The 8,029-nt window shown below is 52.9% G+C and overlaps 1 protein-coding gene across 1 annotated transcript in view; it reads right to left on the reverse strand.

Annotated features, from left to right (window-relative positions):
- PEBP4 (phosphatidylethanolamine binding protein 4) overlaps window positions 1–8,029 on the reverse strand; it is a 286,848-nt gene that overhangs the window by 274,069 nt on the left and 4,750 nt on the right. The window lies entirely within an intron of this gene.

Genomic DNA, 8,029 nt, shown 5'->3' on the forward strand with positions numbered 1-8,029 from the left:
CATGGCCTCTAGCTCAGGTAGCCAGAATTAATTACCGGTGGGGTTGAAGCCATAACTTGTTCCCTGGCTGTAGGCCAGGCTCTCAAGATGTGCGTCAGAAAGGCCAGTGAGTGAAATTCCAAAGCAGTGTGAGTCACCAGGGGCTGAGAAGAACAGGCCAGGACAATAAGAGCAGGATGTGGACCAAAATAGTGCCCTGAGGGCCAGGGGCTGGGCCAGGCATCAAGAATGCTCACCTGGCCAAAGATGGGGAACAGGGCCTCCGGTCTAGGTGGTTTATCTCTGTGCTCTGCACAGCCCTGGACGGGGAACAAAGCCTCTGGCCCAGGATTTATCTCTGGGCTTTGCACAGCCCTGGAGGAGGAGGGAACTGACCAGCAGGCCGGCCCCCTGGTCACAGGAATCATGTCCTTCACCTGCCTTCCCATAAGCTGGACTTTGGATCCCAGCCCTTAAAACCCTTGTGTTGTTTCTTCCTGCCGACCTGGTCCAGAACACTACTTCAGGATAGGGAATAGTGACAGGCCAGCAGAGCCCCAGAGGCGAGGTGGCAGGTAAGTCTATAATCCTTGGGCCCTTGCTCTGTGCCCAGGGAAAAGAGAGGGATCTCCAAGCCCTGGCTTCTCTAACCTATCTTCACCTGGTCACTCACAGCACTGCACAATTTCCAGTTCTCAGAATCAGATTACTTCCAAAGGAGGGATGTGTGAAGGGAGCACGAGGGGTGGGGGCAATCAGCAATCAGGAATCTTCCCCATCAAGGTGCGGTGGCCCCTGGACTGTGGCCCAGCAGCAACCTGTGGCAGCCAGATCTGGGGCAGGAGGTGGAGGGCTTCCACTCGTCATGAGGGTGTCCAGGGGGAGTGTCACCAGTCGCCATGTGCCAGCGGCAGGCCTGGATGCCACTCTCTCCTTGTGACCCTGGCCAGGACGGAAGGGAAGGCCCCCAAGATCAAGTAGATGACACTGCACCCCACCCCCCACAACCCATTGAATCCTATCCATCCAGAGGGGCCACTGGCCAAGGGGAACACAGGAACAGCTTGTGATAAAGGGCTGCCTAGGCCCTCATGCCCACTCTATCTCCTGCCCCTCCCCAACTGAAGGCTGCTCTCCAGCATCTCTGTTGTCCTGCTCCTTCCCCCTTTTTTTTTTTTTTTTTTTTTTTTTGAGATGGAGTCTCACTCTGTCACCCAGGTTGGAGTGCAATGGCGCAATCTCAGCTCACTGCAACCTCCGCCTCCCGAATTCAAGTGATTCTCCTGCCTTAGCCTCCCATGTAGCTGGGATTACAGGGGCCTGCCACCATGCCCGGCTAATTTTTTTGTTTTTTTAATAGAGACAGGGTTTCAGCATATTGGCCACACTGGTTTCGAACTCCTGACCTCAAGTGACCCGCCCACCTCGGCCTCCCTAAGTGTTGGGATTACAGGCGTGAGCCACCGCACCTGACCTCCTTCCCCCTTTTCTTACTACTCACTCCCACGTCCTGGGTGGCCCATTCATGGCTCCACCCAACTCTGGGAGCTCCCCATCCTTCAGGCAGCAGGATCCGTTTATCAAGAGAAACTGAGCAGCATCCCAAATCCTCTCCCTCTCTTGCCCTCAGCCCCCCAAATTTTGTTCCTTTCTGTAGCCACACTTGGCCAGGAGCTCTCAGGCTTACTGTAGGAATTCCTTCCAGGGCAACAGAGACCCCCAACCACTCCCCCACCCACAACCCAGCCAGGCTGCTGTCACTTCCTCGCAAAGGAGTAGCTGAATGGGTCACCCTGGCTTTTGGAAGGGTTGGGGCTGAGACAGATGCTAGCGAGGCTGTGATAACTCAGACAAGGGGCTGAGGCTGATAGCCTCCACCGACACAGGTGGAGAAGGGCACGGGCTCTGCAGAAGTGGCAGCTTGGCTGATTTGGGCCCTCTTACCTCACCATGTAAGGATCTTGCTGGCCCTGTTAAGTTCACCTTTGCCTCAGGCTGTAAGTTAAAGAACTTTGTATCTTCTCCCTCTTCCCTGACCCTCTAGAGGAAACTCATCTGCAACTGCTAAGACCTGTCAGTTCCTCTGATGGCCATCTCTATCAATACACGCATACTTTCCTTCAATTGAGTTAAAAGTCACGTGCCTTGAAGCAAGAAAACATTTCCACTTTCTTTTTTTTGAGACTGAGTCTCTCTGTGTCGCCCAGGCTGGAGTGCAGTGGCACTATCTTGGCTCACTGCAACCTCTGCCTCCTGGGTTCAAGCAATTCTCCTGCCTCAGCCTCCCAAGTAGCTGGGATTACAGGTGCATGCCACCACGCCTGGGTAATTTTTGTGTTTTTAGTAGAGACAGGGTTTCATCATGTTGGCCAGGCTGGTCTTGAGTTCCTGGCCTCAAGCAATCCACCAGCCTTGGTCTCCCAAGTGTTGGGATTACAGGCATGAGCCATGCATCCGGCCGCATTTCAACATTCTTAACTCCCTACTGGGCAAGGATTGTTCCCCGGGGTGCTTGTGGATGTGGCACGGCTCCAGGTCTAGTTTCAGCTGAGCCATTCCTGCCTCTCTGTTCTGTCTCCCTAACATGTCTTAGGCTAACATCATACAATCAGAATTTCAGAACTTGGGGATCATCTAAGGAAACTGCCTAGGTTCAGGCAAGCAAGAGGAAACTGAAGGCCAGAGGTAAAATCTGGCATCAGAATCACAGCGCTGGGGTCTGACACAACTGCAAACTAGCCATGACTTTGTGTAGGCCTCAGTTTGCTCATCTGTAAGATAAAGAGGGTGATTTTGACATACATTAAGCATAATGTGCTAGGGCAAGAGGCCTCAGGGCTGTGCTGTGCCTCTGTCTCCCCAAGAGGCTCTGAGCCAGCCGCCTGATGAGAACCCTCATCCTGCCTGCCTGCTTTGCAGCCCTGGCAAGTCACATCCCCTCTCGGAGCTCCAGTTTCCTTCTCTGCCAAATGCGGATAAGAATAGTTCCTCCATCTCATAGGATTGTTTTGAAATTTAAATGAGGTAGTACATGCAGCACAATCCCGGGCATGTAATAAACATTCAGTAAGTTATTATTTGTATTAGTATTATTAGACTTAAGCTCCTTGATGACATGATAGCATATCATCATTTTATCATCCTCACCATCTCTTGCACAGGGTGTGGCACTAGTGAGAGCTTAACATGCATTTGATAAATGAAAAAAAGAAAGGATAAACGAAGGAAGGACCAAACAAGTCTCATATTTTTCAGAGAAAAGGGGGACCCAGGTTAAGCAAGGGGACTTGGGGTGCTGTACAGGCAGGTCAGGTGTATTTTGGCCCAGAAGGGCTGCTGGTGCACCCGTGCCACCTTCGCCCTCCACACCCCCAGCACCCCACCTTGCAGGCCTGCAGCTGGGAGGCAGCCTGCAGGCAGGACATCTTGGCTGGACCTTGGACTTGATACCTCCTAGTCCCCGGCTCTCTGGGCCTCAGTTCTGCATCTGTGAAGGGGTGGCCGCTGTGAGGCTTTGCAGAGGTGGCAGCGCGTCAGTCCACTCTAGGGAGACTCTCTCCTCCAGCCAGGCTTCCACCAGCAGCCCAGGCTCCCAGGGGGCTCTCTGTTGGCACCTCCCAGAAGGAGGAGGAAGAGGGTGGGTTGGGAGGAAGATCATGTGACCTAGAGTGAATGTTTCCAGGCATGTGGTGAGCCACAGACAACCAGAAGGTTGAGGCATGTGTTTAGTGGCTTTTGAGGCACCCTGAACCGTGTGTCCAATGGGCAGTCCAGCAGCAGCCTGTGGCCCCCGCCGCTCAGCCCACGCCCCCGCATCCCAGGCCATCTGGGGTCCAGCCTGTTCCACAGAAGGCTTCTAGCTCAGCATCGGCTTCTTGCCTCTCCAGTCCCTGCATCGGCTGCTTATGATCTGGCCTGCTTGCCTGCCTCCCCCCACCTCAATTCATGCCTTGTGGAGGGGTCAGAGGCTGTGTCAGGGGGGAATAGCCATGTCCTGCAGCGCAGTGCTTTGGCTGTGACAAGTCAGACTGGACACTTGGTTTTCTCCACCCAAGTCCTTTCCCTCTTCTTAGCTTAAAATTTGTCACTCTGGGAGGGGGTGGGATTCCCGTGGGTGAGCTCAGAGGTAGCTGCTAACTTGGGCTGATGGGAGCCTGAGAGAGGGCTGTGGGTCCGGAGAAGGCCAAAGCAATGCAGCTGCCCTGTGGGCTTCTCATCACTGTCACCACCTCAGGAAACTTCTGGCCGGCTTTCCCTGCCCTCGTCCATCCAGGGCCCATGAGCCTTGTATACTTCCCACCAGGGTCCCTGGGGTCCTGGCCGTCCCAGCCTGCTAATCTGTGAGCCGTACAAGCCAGGGCCATGTGCATTTATTTTTACAGAAATCTCTGCTCAGGAAGTGGGGAAAGGGTAGGACAGATAAACAAAAGGGAGGAGGAGAAGTAAGGAGGAAAGAAGGAGAAAAGAGGGGCCTGTGAAGATGGGCTGGAGGGTCTTTGATGGATGAATGAGTCTGGTGGAAAACACAGAGCCCTGGACAGTTGAGGGCATTCTCTTCTTTCAACTAGAAAAAGTCAGGGCCAGAGACCCCTCAGGTATCATCCAGGCCAATGACCTGTTTTCTTGAAGACCCCATGGGGACAGGAACTCAGCTCCTGACTCCACTCCACGGCTTTTACACCATTCTCTGACTTGCATTGTCATTTGGGGGTCTGTGTACCAAGAAGGCAGAGGGTAAGGGGGATGGCTGGGCAGGGTCCAGCCTGGAACTCTGCAAGAGGAGCTCAGAGCACAGGTGAGAACCACAGCCCTTCCCAGGTGGCCCCTGGCAATCCTCCAACCTGGGTCAAAAGCAGCTACGACCCTAAATTCATGCTTAGTTACTGACATCCAGCAATGCCTAAGGGAAGGGTCAAAGTTCAGGATTAGCTGACCTTGATAAGAACACTGAGTCTTCCAAGTGTTTACTACACAGATCCTGTACCCCTAGTCAGACAGCCTAATTGAAACCAGCCTCATTGCAATGTGATCATGGTTTTAAGCAGCCTGTTCTGTTCCACGCACTCCTTTATCTGGAAGCAGTAAACAAGAATATGCACGCGCAGTGGACCACTTCTGAAGGTCAACATATAACTTTCTCATCCCTGACATCAACTGTCATCCCTGTGAGCAGAACCAACTACCAAAGGAGAGAGGTGGGTCAGAGGAGAAGAGATGGGGGGGCTCCTGGACACATACCTCCCCTGCCCCCTCTAAATACTGCAGCCACATGGAAACCCATGGGGAACAGTTGGGGCTTTTTATAATCTTTATTTGTTAACAGTTCAGGCTATTTTTTTTCCATGCTGCAAGAGATGCTAATGCCTCATGAAAAAGTTGTGAAAAAAAACCAAGTTTATTTTGGGGTGATCAGCCTCCTCAGAGCTTCTCACTCCCAGCTCTGCAGGGCTTAAGGAATGGGACCTGCCTTCTCTCAGGAGGTCTGCAGCTTGGTCAAGGAGAAGGAGTCTTAGACCTGGAAGCCCTGGCTATAATTTGCATTTTTGTCTCCCTCTTGTACCCTCTCTGCCTAGAAAACAGGGTGGAAATCACAGGATCTAGCTTCTTTCTGCTGCAGACCTGCTTGATGGTGGCTTCCAGGCCCTGTCCTGAGATATCACCATCCCAGGGGACTTAGAGTGGATCAACAATCATTGATATATATCATGCATTTCCTTTGCATGCAGTGTTTCACGTCATTAAGGGTGGTACTTGGAGCTCTTGAAAGACACAAACCATGCCCCAATTTCTTTACTGAAGTCGGAGATGTTTCAGAGATGCAATAAATGTTTCATGGAGGCCTTGGCCAGCTGTGACTTCCTGGGAGGCAGGGCCAGGGTAGGGAGGATTGGGGGAATGGGCACAGGGGTCTGCATGCCCACACCTCTGCCAGCAGGGACTAGGCGTAGCCTGGCCAGACCAGACTGGAAGTGGATTCTTCAGGTCCCGCTTGGAGCAGCTCTGCCAGCTGCACGATGTGGCTGTAGAATGGCTGCAAGAGGCTGGTCAGCCGGGAGGACCCCACTGTCAGAACTCTGACTGGTGCTCCCTGTTCTGGGCTTCATTTTTCTGGGAGACCCACAGGGCACTAGAGCCAAGGTGCGCATGGGATTTATGGGATTTTTCTTTTTTTCTTTCTTTTTTTTTGAGGGGAGAATGTGTTCTTGCTCTGTCACCCAAGCTGCAGTACGGTGGTACGATCATAGCGTACTGCAGCCTCAAACTCCTGGGCTCAAGAGATCCTCCCGCCTCAGCCTCCAGAGTAGCTGGGACTACAGGCGTGCACCACTGCATCCGGTTCTACATGGGATTTTTTGACCTTGGGAGATTAGGCCCTTACTCTCCGTGCTGTCTGCCCTCCACACACGGCCCAGATGGCAGAGGCACAAATGGGAGGTGGCTCCCCCTTTACCCAGGGCATGGGGCTTAGGTCTGTGAGGGGGAGCAGGCACAAGTGGAGAAGGAGTTAGAAGGGTCTCAGTGCTGGAAGGGACAGGAAGAAGGCCATGTAGCCACCCCTGTCTTCAGGTAAGGGATAATGTGATCTCCCCAATGGGAGACCAGAGAGATTAAGGTTCTTGCCCAAAGTCACACAGCCACTTACAAGGTTGGCACCGAGTTCATTGGTTGCTCCTCTGCATTGGTTTCTTTTCACTCCTGGGAGCTTCCTCTTCTCTTGGCTTCTCTGGCTTCCCTGCCCCTGAAGGGTTGTCACAGAAGTGCCCTTCCATCCTCCCTGAACCACACAGTGCCAATAACCTCCAGAGCTGTCTGCCTGGCATCTCTAACCTCTTCCTTGATCACTTCCAATCTCTCCTGAAATTCTAGACTTTTCTTTGGCTAAACTGGTCCCAAGACTGTGACTGACCATTTAAAGAAACTGAAGGTGGGGACGTTGCAGAATTAGATTCTCTTTCTGTCTCTTACCATGTGTTTAATCCTCACTCTCTCTCCAAAAAATACCTCCTCCTTCCATTCTCAGCCATGCTGGCCATCAGCTGGTCTTTTTCTGAGTCTCAATTTGGGTCAGGAGATGTTTCAATGAAAAGAATGACCAAGAAAATATAGACCTTCCATGCTGGGCACGCACAGAGGATATCGGGGCCAGAATGAGTCTTGGAGGTCACCTGACCTGGCCCTTGTCCATGAGAAAGTGAGGCCCAGAGAGGGGAGGATATTGTCCAGTGTCAAGCAGCTTTGTGCAGGCAGAATCCAGGCCTCCGATGCATGACTGACCGCTCTTTCCCAAATCACCAAACCAGCTCAGTATCCACAAATGCCTGAGGCACATGATGCACCAGGACCCCAGTTTCGGCCTCTCATCTAGTCCCTTGACTCCCTGGGTGGCCTTGGTCTTGGCCCCCAGGCTGGGGTCTCACCCCGCACTGGGCCCGGACACCAGGGGCCGCTCTCTTGTCCTGAGTAGGGCCCTCTATCTGGGCTGAGCGACCTTGGAGTAATTCGCGATGTGCTCATTCCCTTTCTCCCCTCTGTCTCCTCTGCCCCGCCCCATCCACTCCTGTTCCTCACAACCAGGAGCTTGGAGGGAACACAGAGCGATGCAAGCCTGGAGAAAAGGCCCCGATGGCCCCCAGAAGACCTCTTCAGACAGCATGTGAGTAGCTACTGTGTACTGTGCTCTCCCTTCCCAAACATTGATTCATCCATCGAGCATTTATTAAGCAACTCCCAAATTGTTTGTTGAAGCACTAGACTGCAAGCACCAGACCAACATAAAAAAAATACCTTTCTTTTTGAGACAGAGTCTCACTCTTCACCCACTGCACTGAAGTGCTGGAGTGCAAGGGCGTGATCTCGGCTCACTGCAACCTCTGCCTCCCAGGTTTAAGCGAGTCTCCTGCCTCAGCCTCCCGAGTAGCTGGGATTACAGGCACATGCCACCACGCCCAGCTAATTTTTGTATTTTTAGTAGAGAAGGGGACTCACTTTGTTGGCCAGGCTGGTCTCAATCTCCTGACCTCAGGTGATCCACCTGCCTTGGCCTCCCAAA

Source organism: Pan paniscus, chromosome 7 (assembly GCF_029289425.2).
Source record: "Pan paniscus chromosome 7, NHGRI_mPanPan1-v2.0_pri, whole genome shotgun sequence".
NCBI classification, from domain to species: Eukaryota; Metazoa; Chordata; class Mammalia; order Primates; family Hominidae; genus Pan; species Pan paniscus.